Raw genomic sequence first — 18,308 nt, 5'->3', positions numbered from 1 at the left:
CAGGTTCATAATGCAAAGCTAAGTTAGTAGTTTTTATGTTTTTGAGTGAGAATAAAGTAAAACATGCTGAAAACATTGAAAATGATTGATCCTAAAATTTCAGTAACATGTGATCAAGAGCAGACAAATCCTTTTCTTTTTACCATGGTTCAGTTGTCATAAATAGCTTTATGACTTTATTTGCACAAGCAAGGTATTACATGGCCATTGAGTTCTTTTATTTTTGTCCCTTTGAAGAGTCTCTGACAACGTAAATAACTTTAGTAAGTCGTCACACAAACACTGAGAGTTTGTGTGCAGGAAAAAATCCCTATAAGCCTTCACAGGTGGTAGTGAGTCTCATGATGAATTTCTCATCATCCAATGTCTGGCTCTCTGCCTTGCAGTGTTGAAAACTTGATAGTCAGTTCACCAATAGTGAATGTATCTCAAAGGTCAGATTCATATTAACCATGTTCCAAAACTAACACACAATGTCAAAAAAGCCTGTAAACCAGATTCCCGCGAAACTATATATTCAACATATTTTCTTCTTGAAGGTAGAAGTAGACCCTCGTGGGAAGCCAGGTTGTAATGAGGAGTTGCTGTTGAATATGGAATCAAGATTAAGCACACAAAACGATTGAAGTTTTAATGGCATCTAGCAAAAATTACCAGAATACTCAAGGTAAATTGACCACAGCTGCTTACAGTCATGGTCACACAAAAGGAGAAATTCATTCTCTTTTTGTACTAGAATAGGCCCTTTCAAACTTGCCTCTGTGATATTGCTTTTGTTAGCAATCCACAATGATCACAGCCATCTTCACTGACAACTGCCTTTATATTTGTGTGCAGTCAGATTATAATAGAATCTTGTTGATTTAGGGGACATACTACCTCTTGAAAGCGACTTTGCCTATATGTTCCACTCCATTTGGGTATGTAGCTTTAATTTTACAACAAAAACTTACAGTTAAAAAGATAACTTTTTCATAAACTTGGCAGGCCCAGCTTCTCACAGTAGAATTGGTTTCTGGACCCATTTTCCACTTTAAATTACAAAGATCTGGGGATAGAGAGTGAAGAATTTTAGAATGTGTGCTTTCTTTCATTCATCAGTTTACTTATCATATCAATATCTTTCATGTGTTTTTTCTGTTGGTAGTCAACTAAATTTAAGTGAATGCATTACAGTCTCTACTATTTTATTCTAACTGATTACTTGTGTCTCAGAAACGTATATAAACTTAAAGAGCTTCTAAAAAATACAGAAAATGGCCGGGCGCGGTGGCTCAAGCCTGTAATCCCAGCACTTTGGGAGGCCGAGACGGGCGGATCACTAGGTCAGGAGATCGAGACCATCCTGGCTAACAGGGTGAAACCCCGTCTCTACTAAAAAATACAAAAAGCTAGCCGGGTGACGTGGCGGGCGCCTGTAGTCCCACCTACTCGGGAGGCTGAGGCAGGAGAATGGCGTAAACCCGGGAGGCGGAGCTTGCAGTGAGCTGAGATCCGGCCACTGCACTCCAGCCCGGGGACAGAGCGAGACTCCGTCTCAAAAAAAAAAAAAAAAAAAAAAAAAAAAAAAAAAAAAAAAATACAGAAAATATCAGAAAGATCTGATAGACATAGATGCCTTAGAATTTCCAAAGGCATTGTAGAGTCATTTCTGATGAAATACCTAGTTTTTCATTCAGATGATGAATTTGTTAAAATAATTATTTTTTGGAAAAATTAAACATACATAACTTTATTGTGCAAATAATCAAGTTTTAAATATTATCATATTATTACTTTTACTATATGTGTTATACTATTACATAGTAATATATATTATATTACTATATAATATAATAGTATTATATATTATATAGTAATATATATAGTATTACTATATATTATACTATATATTATATATTATACTATATATTATATAATATATTACTGTATAATATATAGTAATATATAACTATATATTATACAGAAATATATATTATTTATTTATATATATTATTACTATATAGCATAAAACTGGTATATATATTTGTTTTCCTATATATAGTAAAAGGAATAACATTTTATATATATATATATATAACTTTTACTACATATAATAATTTTGCTTATCAGGGCCCCATCCTCAAATATAAAATCAGATTACTTTTTATATACATAAGTATATATATCTCTCAATTATGGGACAACTTCCTTTGACCCCTTTTGGTTAGTAATTACTTCCAGGAAGACTCTAAAAGTCTTTTAAAGAGCAAAGAGAGCAATAATTTTTATGGCAGACCATTGATGAGAGACGTTATACATAGAGTGTTATGATAATTTTCATTTATTTATTTTTTAATGTACTCAATTCATCTTGTGTGCCTCCTCTGTTCCAGGCTCTGTGGTAGGTGCCAGAACTGCACTGCCCAATAAGGGAGCCTACAGCTACAAGCACCTGAGCCATGGTGGTGCAACCAAGGAAATGAATTTTTAGTTTTATTTAATTTTAATTAATTAACATACAAATACTTGAATCATTATAAAATTTTAATATTGATTATTCGTTGAAATGATAACATTTTGGATATATTAATTTAAAATACATTATTAAAATAAATTTCACTTGCTTCTTTTTCCATTTTTAATGTGGCTAATGGGATTTTTGAATGCCTACGGCCCATTGTATTCTACCGGACAGGGCTATTTTAGAGGTTTTTGGTGAGTAAAATACACATAGTCTTCGCCATCTTGGAATTTAATCCATGATTTATATTTTTATCAAAGTTCAGATATTGAATACTTGTTTAGACCACTAATTTTGGGAATGGAAATTGAACCAAAAGTGATGAATAGCCAACTAAATAAATTATGAGTCAAAAGTAAAGAGTGTTTAAATATTTCTGTACAAAAAACTTTCTCTGAGAAGCGAAGAGGCCTTAAATGTCTAAATATATGAGATTTTACTCTTTTATGTGGTTCTAGTTCTATTGTATCTCGTTTTATTATGACATATTAGCCATTATTTGGTTCTGAAGAGAAAGCCCATTACTTTATAGGAGATTTCATTTAATTATTATAATAATACTGCAAAATAAGCATGACTTCTAGTTTATGAAAAAGAAAGATAGGCTTAGAGTGATTACTCTTTAAAATGTATACAAAGATGATAACCATAGAGAGTATTCAAACTCATATTTGTCTCATTTCAAATTTCATACTCTCTCTCCTCTACCAAGCATTAGGCCTCTTGAAGTTGAAGAAGAGGCCTTTGCAAAGCTATTTTTGGGAAATAATTCTCTACTCACAGCTGTGGTCTAGGACACTCATGCAACAAATGAAATGATTTTGTCTTTTACTCCAGAAGGGGAATTCACCTTCTTCTGTTCTGGGATTGTTGGTTATTATAACAAATTAGCCCGAGTCATTCAGCTTTCTCACATGGGAATTTTCTTGATTCCTTTTCTCTACTATAAGCTGCATTAAAGACAGTGCCAGGTGCTCTCACGTTTTTGATACTTTAAGAAATAAATCAATAGAAGCAGGTTTCCTAGTTGGATCTGACAGTGTCACTATGAAAGTGCACCTGCACCAAAGGACTGAGCCATGATTCCAGGATTCTTTTAGTGCGTAAACAGATGGCTTATTGAGAATGGCCTTCTTAAATCCAGATTAGCAAAACAAAATTTAATTATCTGAGACTAAAATAAGTGATTTAATTACAATTAATTTTCTAATTCTACTTATTTTCAAATAAATGTCTGAAAAAAAAAATCCTTCCATTTTAATCACTAATCCTTAAAGGTGGTACTTGTATAAACAAAAATAAAACCCCTCAGAATTCAGAAAAAAAATATTTTAGAAAAGATCTTAATATAAACTAAAACTAGTAAATCATCAGGGAGACATAACATAATGTTCTGAAAAAGGAAATAAAATTATGTATCTATTGATCTGACAAACTCCTCAAAACAATACTTAAAATATTATGGAAGATGCCATTATTAAGCATTTTTATTTTTTGTGGCTATATTGTCCTTTATGTAGATTCAACCATAATCTGTCCTTCCCACTGAGACATAGTTGAATAAATCAGTTGCAAAGTAGGCCATGCCACATATCTTTTGTATTTAAGTCTGACAAACCTTTTGTTAAGGAACAAGTTTTAAATTTCACACGTGGTCAAATATAGCAAAACATCAAATAATAATATTGAATTAGGAATATCAAACTTACATGTGCAATAGAGTAGGAGGCTGGACATAAGTCTCAATTACAGCTAAGCAGGGGGGAGCAAACCTTCTTCCATCTGGAGACTCACAGCAATAAACGGTGTCACCCTGCTTTGTTCTCCCCAAAGGAGCTGAGCCACTGAAAAGCTCCTGTCATCCTCCAGCCTGGGCAACAATCTCAAAGCACACATCTTAAGGTGTCTTTTCAATTCATTATTGCACTGAAACACTTTTATTAAATATAATGCTTTTCAACTAATTCAGTGAGTTAAAATTATTTTCATGTAGGAGACATTAATTAGAGATGCTATGTCTGGGCCGGGTGCGGTGACTCATGCCTGTAATCCCAGTACTTTGGGAGGCCGAGACAGGCGGATCATGAGGTCAAGAGATCGAGACCATCTTGGCCAACATGGTGAAACTCCGTCTCTACTGAAAATACAAAAATGAGCTGGGCATGGTGGCATGCACCCATAGTCCCAGCTACTCCGGAGGCTAAGGCAGGAGAATCACTTGAACCCGGGAGGTGGAGGTTGCAATGAGCCAAGATTGCACCACTGCACTCCAGCCTGGCAACAGAGCAAGACTGTCAAAAAAAAAAAAAAAAAAAAAAAGGAAACAAAACAACAACAACAAAAAAGGTGCTATGTCTTTAAGCTATTTCATGATTATATGTAGCAAATATAGAAATCTATTTAATTTTTCCAGGTTTTCAGGTGGAAAAATTATATTTCATATATTTTATAGAGCATGTAACATAATACACTTGGAATGAGCATTTTCATGTAATTTCACAAAGTAAAAAGTTATTTGCCCATTTAGAAGTGTTATTGTAACTCTCTTAACTGGTTAAGATTCTGTATTACTAATAGTAAGACATCCTAATTCTTCCGTCTAATTTTGGATATTTGTGGTGAGTGAGAAAAGATACCAAAATAACATCAGATCTTGTATTGTTTTCATACAATGTGAACAACAAAATGTAATTATTTTCAGTGACAGAGATGGCTTACTTATTATATTCTCAAAATAATCAAATTAAAAAATATGCCATGTGGAATGTCACATATGTAAAGCAATACAAGTTCCATGTGAATGTTACATTTCTGGAAGGTTTTATTGGAGAACCTGGGAGAAAACTTATGAAAATGGAGCTAGAATACCTACCGAGTAGAACTAAATGAAACCAAAAAAGTACCAGTTTCTACAAATTCACATTTATAAACAATCACGACTCAGAAACCCAGATAAAAAGAAATAATAAACTGCCTAATTCTAACATCACAAACTGTTCTAAAATATCAGTAAAATGTAAATTTTACTAAAAGGTAAATATAACAAAATAACTTCATTTCAGTTCAATATTATCACTGCTAACTATCCCAATAATTTGAAAAACAATCGATAAGAGTGGTAATATTGCTTATTTACCACCAGGAAACATCCTTAGATTGTCCTCTCTAGCATGTGTCTCCGTGTAAATTCTGCCCCACTTTATACTCATTCATTCTTTCTGTCTTTTCCTCAGTGATTCAAAAATATTTATAAAGTGGCTAGTATATGCCAGTCACTGTTTTGGGGTGCCAACGTAGAGCTATGAGCAAGAAAGAAAAACTCAATACTTTCTTGAAGCGTGTCTTCCAGTGGAGGAATTAACAAATACATAGGATTGTTTTAGTTATAGGTAAACGTTATTTTAAAAATGGGCCATGGCTGGGCGTGGTGGCTCACACCTGTAATCCCAGCACTTTGGGAGGCCAAGGCAGGCAGATCACCTGAAGTCAGGAGTTTGAGACCAGCCTGGTCAACATGACGAAACCCCGTCTCTACTGAAAATACAAAAATGAGCCTGGAGTGGTGGCACGTGGCTAAAATCCCAGCTACTCAAGAGGCTGAGGCAGGAGAATCACTTGAACTCAGGAGGAGAGGTTGCAGTGAGCCAAGATTGCACCATTACACTCCACTCCAGACTGGGTGACAGAGCTAGACTCTGTCTCAAAAAAAACCACAAAAAACAAAAAACCTGGGCCACTTGTATCCATTTGCTAGGTCTGCCATAACAGAGTACCACAAATTGAGTGTTTTAAAGAACATATATTTATGCCCTCGACATAACATATATTTATTTTCTCGAGGCTAGAAGTCCTAGATCAAGGTGTCAGGTTGATCTTGGTTGGTTGCTTCTGAGGGCTGTGAAGGGAGAGAATCTGTTCCTTGCCTGTCCTTTAACTTCTGTCAGTTTCTCTGTTATCTTATTTTATTTTATTTTTTGGCTGGTAGAAGCATCACCCCAAATATCTACTTCCGTCTTCACATGGCATCCTCTCTGTGTGGGTGTCTCTGTGTCCAAATTTTCCCTTGTTGTAAGGACCTAAGTCATGCTGAATTACGGGTTTACCCTAATGCTTTCATTTTCACTTAATTACCTCTGCAAGTAACCTGTTTCAAATAAGGTCACCTTCTGACATACCAGGGTTAGGATTTCAACATATTTCTTTAGAGGACCACAGTTTAACCCATAGCAATCATTGATTACAGACTGACTGGGAGGGAGGGATGCAGGCAGTTTGAGCTGGGTGGCACTGGCCATGTCTTCAAAGTGGCAGCAGCCAGATGAAAGAAGTAGACTCAGAGCTTTTCTTGAAAGGCAAAGCAAGTGCAAAGGATGCAGGCTGGAACAGGCTTGCAGGGTCTTAGGAGCAGACAGGGTGCTGTGGTTGGAGTAGCCATGTAAAGGAGAGGAGTGTGTAAGGAGATCAGAGAAGCAGGCAGGGCTCAGACTATGGGGTTCTTCAAAGGCCACGAGAAAGAATTTGGAGTTACTGTAATTTTAAGAGTCAGCAGCTAGAAGATTTTTAAATAGGAAGTGATGTGATCTGATATCTATTTTAAAAGCTCAGTGTGGCTGACACCTCTCTTGTCTCTCAGGCAGGGCCATCTAATCTTTTCAGCTCTTTGTAATCTCTCTTTTTCTCAACACGTAGATCATTGATAGTTCTCACTCCATGGACCTGTTAGCAGAAGTGAAGGAATCAAACAGTTAGGTTTCTATGTTCACCCAGAAGCCTCCACTCTTATCTTTATAAAATATCTTTCTGTCAAAGTGGTAGGCTAATTGGTTGCTATACTTGGTATCATTTTATTTTATATACATTTAAAAAGCTTAGAGACTAAACTCTTCATATATTTGTGTGTGTGTGTGTTGCTTGTGTGTGTGTGTGTGTTTAACACACAGCTTAATTCATTCTCCTAGGTTTAGGCTGAATGTCACCTCTTCTTTGATGCTTACCTGAATGTTCCCACAGCATTTGTTGCTTCCTTTACAGTGCAAACCTGAATTTTCACACTTTTCATATATTACTGTACCTATTTGTTATCTGGTGTCCTGGATAGTCTGCAAGCTCCTTTAGATCCGGAACTTTGATTTTATTTATTTTTCTTCTATTTGTAACTGCTAGTTGCACAATCTCTGACAATAGAAAGAAACAAATGCATTTGGATGATTAGAATACATCTCTTAGAGCTGTTTTCCAAAAGAACTACATTTCATACCAATCAGTAAAGTTAAAGGCACTGATAAACAACAAAATTTTACCACAGACTTGTAGTGGTTTTATCAACAATGAAATTTTAACCACAGACTTATAGTGTTTTCATTGTATCCATCCAAAACTTTCTAGATGAAACCAGTAAAGTTAAAGGCACTGATAAACAACAAAATTTTACCACAGACTTGTAGTGGTTTTATCAACAATGAAATTTTAACCACAGACTTGTAGTGTTTTCATTGTATCCATCCAAAACTTTCTAGATGAAACATCTTCGTTACAAAAGTAACTTGCTTTTTTTTGAATTTGGTGTTTGTCATTTGCACAAACTGGAATCTTTGAATCCTCTTCAGTGGGTATCTCTGATTCCTGCTTCTCAGAATAACTTTCATTAAAGATCTTCCTTCCCTTCAGTTCCCAATGAAGGGCGTGAGATGTATCCATTATTAAATTATTTACTTAAAACTTTTCAGACCTTCTGTTTATTATGCATATGAAACTTCAAGTTTTGATTATAAACTTGTAAACCTGTGACACTTGTAAATCTTGACACCTGCTTTAAGAAGAAGGAGATGGAATTGTTTTGAGTGCTTGTGCTATGATTATTTTGCTCTCTTGGGTATTTAGACACGAATGAGACTGGCTTTCTGGAAGCATAAATTCTATCGATGCTACTTATGCCCTGTGAACTGCATGGACTTTACATAGTTTGCAACTTGTGTGTCCTAGACTTTAATAGTCCCTTTTCTTTCCACAGAGCTGCATTTGTTGTAAAAAATACAATAGCTTGTTAGTAACAACTTAAACAAAGATAAAGATTACTTCATCCCAAATTCATTGAATTTCTGCAATGTACTAAGCATAAGGAAGGCAGGAATAAATACAGGAATACTAGGGTGACCAGTTCATCCAGGTTTGCCCAGTACTGTCCCAGTTCTGGTACTGAAAATCCTGTACCCCGAGGAACCCCTCAGTCGCAGTCTAACTGGTCATCCTAAGTCTTAACAATTTAAATTTAATGATAAAAATCAGCTTTTTAATCCTATAAAAATTCCTTTTCCTTCCCAGCTTTTTCTCCAAAACATATAGTGTATAAAAGAAAACCAAATAAAATGTTCCTAAAGTGTATATAAAGAAAATAAGAATAAGGGATATTTAGATGATGTCTGTTTGGTTAAAGGAAATGCTGTGATGTTCCATACCTTTTCTTGAAGACTATCACCTAGTCTGTTAGAAGACCATTGACTCATTGGTGCTTGAGTGGAAATAAGAGGAAAACTGCTGTCAAGGTAAAGAGGCAAAAAATACAGGACAGTCCTGGGTACTACATGACAGCCTTTACTTTAAGTGCCCCTTCTCCGTGAGTTTTGAAGAACATCAAGTGTTCTTTCAAAAGGGCATAAAACATTGAGAACCCAGTTCCATCTCTATACACCTGTGTGACCTTTACCAAGGTTCTGTTTTTCTCTCTGAATCCTACTTTCTGAACTATTAAAGGGAGGGGTTTGAATACTTACACATTTGTAGTGAGGTTTAAATAGTATAGCATTTCCAAAAGTATCTGCATTTAGACCAAAATAGGTACTCCAGAAAAGTTAAATATTAAAATCTTACATATTAGCATGGGGTTCAACCCAAGTGCTACCTTCTCTTTGGCCTTTCCTAACACCCTGGCAAAGTGAACATCCCTTCATTTCCCCTTGTCCCTGTCCATAATCTATCCTGGTAATTTCAGGACTTTATTATACTGATTTAATTAGTAGACTCGTTTATTTCCATTTCTGCTGCAAGATTCTTGAGAATAGTTGCCAATAATCTATACTTCTGGTACTTCACATGGTGACAGGCACATAGTAGAGATTTAACACATTTTGAGACATTTATAATGCATGAAGACATGGAGAGAATGGTGATGGTAGAGAGACCACTCAGATAAGAAATTCAGATCATATTCTGAATACTTGAGAAAATAATACAAAATTGAACAATGCATCACTTTTTAACAAAACTTGCTTGTCTTTATGCAGGATACACATCCATTCATGCGGCCTTTCTACTTCAGTGGCCACCCATTGGATACAAGATAAAGTCCATAGTCTTCACCATTTGAGTCATTCCCCAAAGAGTCCATGCCTTGTCATTCATTTCACAATGCCTCTTTAATTGGTGATTCTTCTATATGAAACATCTTGCTTTCACCATTTCCAAACTACCAGCTTCCATTCCTGCTCCACCTAATCAAATCTTGGTAATCCTTCGAAACCCAGTTTCAATATCATCATCTCCTTAAAGCTTTGCTGACCTACCCCAACCCTATCTCTCAAGGCCTAATTAAATATATTTTTTGTGACCCATACTATCTCATGCAAAATTTTTCCATTTCCTGTATCTCCCTATCTTACTGTTTTACCTTGAATGTGAAAGCTTATCCATGAAGGATGTTGACTCATTTCTTTTTATTCATTCCTTAGCCAGAGCCTGTTATGTAACATGTACAAAAATGGTCTTTGAATGAATACCTTTGCAACTGGAATTGGTACTAATAATGTTCCTTCTACTCCATTTCAAACAAGCCACACTTCACCCAGGTTATGCAGAGTGAATTGTTTTACTACAGCTACACTTATTTCTAGCGTGCTATTGCAAGCTTATGCAACATAGTTTATTGATGATAGGTTTAGAGTTTATTTGCTAGCAATACACTAGGGTTGTATTGATTTTGCCCATCCTTTTCACTAGATGTCAACTCGTGTCCTATTTTGATTCAAGATTCCATGTGGTTAGCTCTCATACTGGGTTCAAGTACACTGCCTGATTGAACCATCCTCTTCTAACTCAGAAATGGGAACATGAGTAAAAACCAGGTGAGTTCTCCACTTTCCTTCCACTTAAGTTTAAGTCATACCTTCTTCAACTAAGGTGAAACTTCCTGCCTGTGAATTATGTGTGTTTCTATTTTATACAGTGTAATCATCTATATAGACCTAAGTAAAGAGAGCATTGGACTCAGAGTCAGAGGCCTGTGGTTGAGTCATGCTTTGTCAGAAAGAAAGATAAAAATTCCCACCTCAGAGTGTTGTTAAAGGAATTAAACAATAATACAGAATAAACAGAATATGTACTTTCTCCATTTCTGGGACTACATCTGATAGACGTGATCTCTAAAGAAGTACTTTTTTTTCCTAGTTAAACACCAAGACCTTCTTTTAGACAGAAAATATGTATTTTTGAGCACACAAAACTGAGCTTGTTTCTTGTGGTTTTAAAATATTCTGTTCTCTCTGTTTGTCATTTGCCTGTGAAGCGGTTATAAGAAAACATCCATCACCTTTGGTCTGGTTACATTAAGGCATATGTGTTCATTCTCTAGCATCTCAGAGCCAATGATGACTCTACTCATACTGCGGCAGAGAGTCAAGCAACACGTGGTTAGCTAGATAAGTAACCAAAGTTGAGACTGTCTGGTTCTAAAACAATTTTTTTTCCTCTTAGAGCAAAATTACAGGACATAAAACGTCTGGGAGATAAATGAAATAATATGAGCCTCGCATTCAGGGGTCCCAATGTTACAACTATACAGCAACAATAGAATGCAGAGATAAATACAAGGCAGACTTTCCAAGATTAGGAAAACAGAATAAGGCAGTGAACAGAAATCTGAAATATTATTAACATTCTATGACTGTAATCAACCAGAAGAAACAAACGATGTGAGCAATAACAATAACAATGATAATAACAGAAATCAGTGGGTGATTATCCATCAAATGAAAAATGTAAGAAGGATTTTTTGTTTTTACTGGTATGAGTAAAGGGTTATCATCATTGGACTCTGAACAATCCTAGACTTGCTACGGAAGTTGATCTAGGATCTACCTGTCCTGGCACCATTTCTATGGACATGACAGAGTTCAGATGGATGAAAAATAATGTATTCCAGGAGCTAAGGGTTTTTCTTTTTAACTGTGCAACACCTGATCTATTGGACTGTACGTGTAGACCTAGAATTATGGTGTGTAAGTCAACTTAGGAGTCAAAAAGCTCTCCTAAGTTACTTACACATCTTAATTCTACATAACTGGAAAAAACATTAAAGATGGGTAAGAAACCAAGCAGTAGCTTCTCCATGTCGAAGTGAGCTGCACATACCCAGGTCTCATCCCTGACAGGTATATACTTTCTGTAGGTAAATTGAGTAAGGTTGATGGGATGAGAAGTTGTACACAGGTAGCTGCTGGACCTCCCACGGAGAAACAAAATGTCCAATTGCTGGGCCTGTAGTCTTCTATAAAGCTAAGTCAGTGCAGTGCTAAATTAAAAGCCTATTGTGTTGTTGCTAGCATGAACCAGGTGGTGTTTTGGTGAGGGTTTACAAAGGGTGTGAGTTTAGAGACCTTGAGAAGCAGATGGAAGAATTTCATATAGGCACAAAAGTACAAATTTTGTATTATAAGATGATGAAGGTAGAGATGCACGAGCACACTGGGGAAACAGTTTGGTTGGGGCTGGGTGCTGTGGCTCAGGCCTGTAATCCCAGCACTTTGGGAAGCTGAGGCGGGCGGGTCACCTGGGGTTGGGAGTTCGAGACCAGCCTGACCAACATGGAGAAACCCTGTCTCTACTAAAAATACAAAATGAGCCAGGCGTGGTGGTGGGTGCCTGTAATCCCAGCTACTCGGGAGGCTGAGGCAGGAGAATCACTTGAACCTAGGAGGTGGAGGTTACAGTGAGCCAAGATGGTGCCATTGAACTCCAGCCTGGGCAACAAGAGTGAACCGCAATCTCAAAAAAAAAAAAAAAAAAAAAAAAAAAAAAAAAAAAAAAAAAAAAGAGTTTGGTTGGAGTGGGACGGCTCTCAAATTGTATTGCAGCTATCTGAATGAGAAAATGTGTACAGGAGGGGGGAGGAGCTCAAGGGGTGGGGTAGGGATGGAGTGTGGAGGAGACTGTAGAAAGAGGGATCAGCATTGAAAGAGACAGTGGTCTGAAGACAAAAGAAGATTTTGAACAGTAATATGGGAAAATCACTTGTGTTTCAATGGCAAAGCCATTTATTAGAAAATTTGGGTATCTGCATTCTGAGGTCACTAAGTGAGAATTTTATTTCTGGTTATCTCTGATATTGTGGGCAAATAATAACGTTCTTTTGTTCCTATGGTTTCCAAATTTTAACTTGATAGATGATTCTTCATCTTCTCAGGTGTGGATAAGCAATAGAGAACTTGATGAAGCTTATTATCTTTGTTCTTTAATACAGAAATGACAATTGTATGTAAGACTATGTTTTCTTTGAAAGTATTTCTTTTGTCCTTGAATATCTATAATTTCTAATTTGCTTAATTACCTCGCAAGGTTTGAAGGGTAAATGAGGGTTCTAACAGTCTAAAAAATAACTGAAAGTAAAGGAAATTCTGTGTTATGAGTGGGGTTTATCCCAGTGTTTATCAAACACATGCTTATAAATCATTAGAGGCTGCAGCTCTGAGTTTGCATCTTTGATGATGAATATATGTGCTGTGCATCTTGCTAACACTGCTCTAACTTTTGGATTCATTCCCGAAAATCTTTTGGGCCACAGAGACATCAAACAGAAGCAAGACTTTAGCCCATCATCCGTAATTAATTAGCTGTCTTGTGGAGGAAGTTCTTTCAATTCTCTGGGATCCTTTTTTGTTCATCTGAAAAATAGGTATACGTATTAGTGAAGCAATGGCTGTGAAATTCCAAACTGCCTTGGCAAAGATAATGCATTATATAGATACACTGTCTTTCAAACAATAGTTATCAATTTTCATCTTAAAACAAAATTAATCCCACACTTTAAATGAGTTATCTATACACATATGCACATATACATACACACAGAGAAATATATTATTTTGACTAGTTTGATGCTTTTTAATATCAAATATACTAATTGGTTGATTTTCCCCATTATCTTCATAGATTGTACAGTTTAAAACATCAGCTTTGTTCTGCTTTCCTGAATATGAATTGGAGGCTTTTCTCTAGGGAAAATGATTTAACATAGATATTCAGAGTAAACATTTTCAGTGTGAAGAATGAGGCTCGCATAGTAACCTGCAGATAGAATTGGAGCTGATATTTGTGATGCGTTGATGTCTTTCATTGTAACAACGGTTAACAATCTAATAAAACATTTAATAGGGCATAATGAGTGATGGTGTGACTTGTTTAAGACGTCATGGAATTTACATCAATCTAAATTATAATTTTTTACTTATATTGAAAGTGCATGTTAGTATAATGATTTTATTCTATACTGTGTTCATATTTGGATGGAGAAAATGCTTCCTTGTGGGACTTGTCAGTTTAAGCAAAGACTTACTTGTCTTGTCCCTAAAATAAGAGGTATAAGATACCTTCCCAATCTCTGAATACGCAGTGTTGCAGTCCTTTTTGGGTTTTCTCATTATCCCTACAGTTGAGGACTTGTGGCCGCCTGCTGTGGAATAGGAAGCTAGAGAAGGAGTAAAAAGTAACCATGTGTAACTTCTGGTAGATCTGTTAGATACATTATTTAGCTGCTTTAAAGACAGGGAGAACTGTGTTAATTGGATGGATTTTTTGTGACAGCCACATGGTAGGACAGGTGACTCACATTTCTTTGCCCAAAGCAAAGGAGTTACAAAGGCTGAACCATCAGATATTATTTTACTATCTCTTTGTATTTGTGTATGAAAGGAGGGACAGGACATTGCTTGTCTTCCATTAAAGAATAAGTTTAGAAACTAGAAAACGAGTCTTAAATAAAGATTTAGTCATTTATTCATTGCCATCTAAGAGGGTTAGACATAATCTCATTCAGGGTCAGGGGGTTTTTGAGTCAGAAAATGGAAAAAAAAAAACGAATTTATATTCAGGTTTTAATTATTTTGCTTCTTAGGTAGCATAACTCTGGATTTTGTTTTCTTGTATTTTGGGAAAGAGATTTGAAGAGAGAATAAATTATTTCATTTGGCTGTTCCTCAGCAGACAATTCTGCAGGTAGTTTAGCACTTTTTCCCTTCAACATTTGTTCTGTTTGGGGTGAGGAGGCTTAAAAATATTTCTTGTAGTCATATGGAGAGTAGGTGTCAAGCAATTTTCACGCTATTAACACATTTCTTGACAGAATCTCACATTGGTCAAGAAATGGTAACAATTTTCAGGGAACTGAGAAGTGCATAACCTGGAGGTGATGCATGTTCTAGAGACGATTCAGGAAACGCTCAAGAGTTATATAATATTCTCTTTAAATAACTTGGATTGTCGTCAAAGAGTTTGACTGAATAGAATAACTAGAAGTATGTATTTCTATGTCAATTTATGTTCAGTTTTTAAAAATATTTCCCATTATGGATCAATGCAAATGTTATGAGTCTGAACTGACAGAATAAGTTTTTCAAAGACAGAATTTGGTAAAAAGGTTAATTCTGATGTAATGGGTATCTTTAACATAAAATAGTGAAATGCAATGTCTCATTCAGAAAATGTAGATGGCTGTGAGACTGTGGCCTTAAAAGACACAGGATGAAAATACTATTTCCACCCAACAGGATATTCTGTTGCTTTTATTTTTTTAAAATCTATCTTTCCTTTTTCATGAGCTCTCAAATATTTATCTGGGAGTAACAGGGGGCAACTTTTGCAGATATATAAGATATCTTTTCTCATTATCAAATCTCATAAACAGCTTGAAATAAAAGCTTACCCAGAGAGTTTTGCAGCACGTTTTTCTTTGGCACCATCTTTGGTAAAAACATAAAACAGCCTCAGATTGGTAATTCTGCACATACAATGGCTGCAGACTGGTAAAGATAGATGTGGGAAAAGTAAACCACTTATCAAAGGGCTGTTGAGTTATTTTTCCTCTTGTTGTTGGGTATTGTCACTGATTTGGTAAAAGAATCTCTGGACACTTAGGTAGTGCATTCCCTTCCAGGAAGCCATATCTATGAGAGTAAAATCTTTTTCTGTCTATAAGTTTGTACAAATAAAAATATACAAAAATATAAAAATGTTCCTGTACCCAGTTTCACAAATTTGAAAAAAGCTGCATTCTTCCTGGTGGCTTTGTCTTAGTAGCTTGGTGTACACAATGGCATGAACTCATTGGACTAAAAACAGTTGGATAATCCAGATTCTTCCACTTATTTTTGTTGAAGAGGGTGAAGTAGTGTGACTATTATACATAGTGTGAGCAAGTGCCTGGCGTGTATATTCTACAGGTTTGGAGATTGAGACATAGCTAACAAGAGTTCATACAAAGCTAGTTAAACAAGAAAGCAAAATGGAATCTGTTTCCTCATGATCTTAATACATTGTTGGAGAAATAGAGAACCTGTGTATGAAAACAAAAGAAAGTTCTTAAAGTGTAACTTTCGCTGTGACTTTCACCAGAAATAGTGACCTGCTAGGTGAGATGTACGAGCACATTACACTGAGATTTACATAGGATTTTAAACATTTTTTTACATTGCCTTGGTTTTGTCATTTTGATACTGGATGTAATATTCATTTAATCTCTTTTGTCTATTAATTGGTGTGAAACGTGTTTTGACTACTAACCTGTGCCGTAATCATGACTCCTGGATGAGAGACATGAATGCAGTACTAAAGAAAGGTGGCCGGACTGGCCTAGTGGCTCAAGCCTGTAATCCCAGCACTTTGAGAGGCTGAGGTGGGCAGAACACGAGGTCAGGAGACTGAGACCATCCTGGCTAACACGGTGAAACCCCATCTCTACTAAAAATACAAAAAGAAATCAGCTGGGTGTGGTGGCAGGCGCCTGTAGTCCCAGCTACTTGGTAGGCTGCGGCAGGAGAATGGAGTGAACCTGGGAGGCGGAGCTTGCAGTGAACCGAGATTGCCCCACTGTACTCCAGCCTGGACCACAGAGTGAGACTCAGTCTCAAGAAAATAAAAAAAAAAAAAAAAAAAAAAGGTAGACTAGAGATTAGAAAATAACTTTTTTCCCCACTCTTGGTCTGCTAACACTTTTCCTCCTTTATCTCTCATAGTTTAATATTTTCTTAAGGAGTGTTCTATTTGATTCTTAGGATTACAATGCCGACCACATGTGCTATGTTTTGGTTTTTAAATTCTAATCTTTTCTTTTGATTAATTTAATTGACACTTTGTTCATTTTTAAAGCTAATGACCTATTTACAAATTCTGGTAATATTGAAATGCACACAAAAAGAAAGTGTTGATCATTCAATAGTTTTCGTATAGAAATAAACATAATTTACATTAAAGTGAACAACTTTCTTAAGTCATTTAGACTTTTTTTTCAAGCTATGCCTTCTTTTTTTCTTAAATTATGCTTTAAGTTCTAGGGTACATGTGCACAACGTGCAGGTTAGTTACATATGTATACATGTGCCATGTTGGTGTGCTGCACCCATTAACTCGTCATTTACATTAGGCATTTCTCCTAATGCTATCCCTCCCTCGTCCCCCCATCGCACAACAGGCCTTGGTGTGTGATGTTCCCCTTCCTGTGTCCAAGTGATCTCATTGTTCAATTCCCACCTATGAGTGAGAACATGCGGTGTTTGGTTTTCTGTTCTTGTGATAGTTTGCTAAGGATGATGGTTTCCAGCTGCATCTGTGTCCCTACAAAGGACATGAACTCATCCTTTTTTATGGCTGCATAGTATTCCATGGTGTATATGTGCCACATTTTCTTAATCCAGTCTGTCATTGATGGACATTTGGGTTGGTTCTAAGCTTTTGCTATTGTGAATAGTGCCACAATAAACATACGTGTGCATGTGTCTTTATAGCAGCATGATTTATAATCCTTTAGGTATATACCCAGTAATGGGATGGCTGGGTCAAATGGTATTTCTAGTTCTAGATCCTTGAGGAATCACCACACTGTCTTCCACAATGGTTGAACTAGTTTACAGTCCCACCAACAGTGTAAAAGTGTTCCTATTTCTCCACATCCTCTCCAGCACCTGTTGTTTCCTGACTTTTTAATGATTGCCATTCTAACTGGTGTGAGATGGTATCTCATTGTGGTTTTGATTTGCATTTCTCTGATGGCCAGTGATGATGAGCATTTTTTCATGTGCCTGTTGGCTGCATAAATATCTTCTTTTGAGAAGTGTCTGTTCATATCCTTTCCCCACTTTTTGATGGGGTTATTTGTTTTTTTCTTGTAAATTTGTTTGAGTTCTTTGTAGGTTCTGGATATTAGCCCTTTGTCAGATGAGTAGATTGCAAAAATTTTCTCCCATTCTGTAGGTTGCTTGTTCAGTCTGATGGTAGCTTATTTTGTTGTGCAGAAACTCTTTAGTTTAATTAGATCCCATTTGTCAATTTTGGCTTTTGTTGCCATTGCTTTTGGTGTTTTAGACATGAAGTCCTTGCCCATGCCTATGTCCTAAATGGTATTGCTTAGGTTTTCTTCTAGGGTTTTTATGGTTTTAGGTCTAACATTTAAGTCTCTAATCCATCTTGAATTAATTTTTGTATACGGAGTAAGGAAGGGATCCAGTTTCAGCTTTCTACTTCTAGCTAGCCAATTTTCCCAGCATCA

General features: G+C 36.1%; 1 long non-coding RNA gene across 8 annotated transcripts in view; it reads left to right on the top strand.

The window, feature by feature from the left end:
* Positions 1-18,308, top strand: part of LOC105487803 (uncharacterized) — a 220,036-nt gene that overhangs the window by 33,478 nt on the left and 168,250 nt on the right. For all 8 annotated transcript variants that reach the window (XR_011621403.1, XR_011621400.1, XR_011621399.1 and 5 more), the window contains exons 2-3: positions 540-667; positions 10,496-10,620. This is a non-coding gene — a long non-coding RNA (uncharacterized lncRNA). The remainder of the gene's footprint in view (positions 1-539; positions 668-10,495; positions 10,621-18,308) is intronic.

Source organism: Macaca nemestrina, chromosome 3 (assembly GCF_043159975.1).
Source record: "Macaca nemestrina isolate mMacNem1 chromosome 3, mMacNem.hap1, whole genome shotgun sequence".
Classification (NCBI taxonomy): Eukaryota; Metazoa; Chordata; class Mammalia; order Primates; family Cercopithecidae; genus Macaca; species Macaca nemestrina.
The sequence above is the reverse complement of the archived record's forward strand: the minus strand, read 5'-3'. Positions and strand labels throughout refer to the sequence as shown.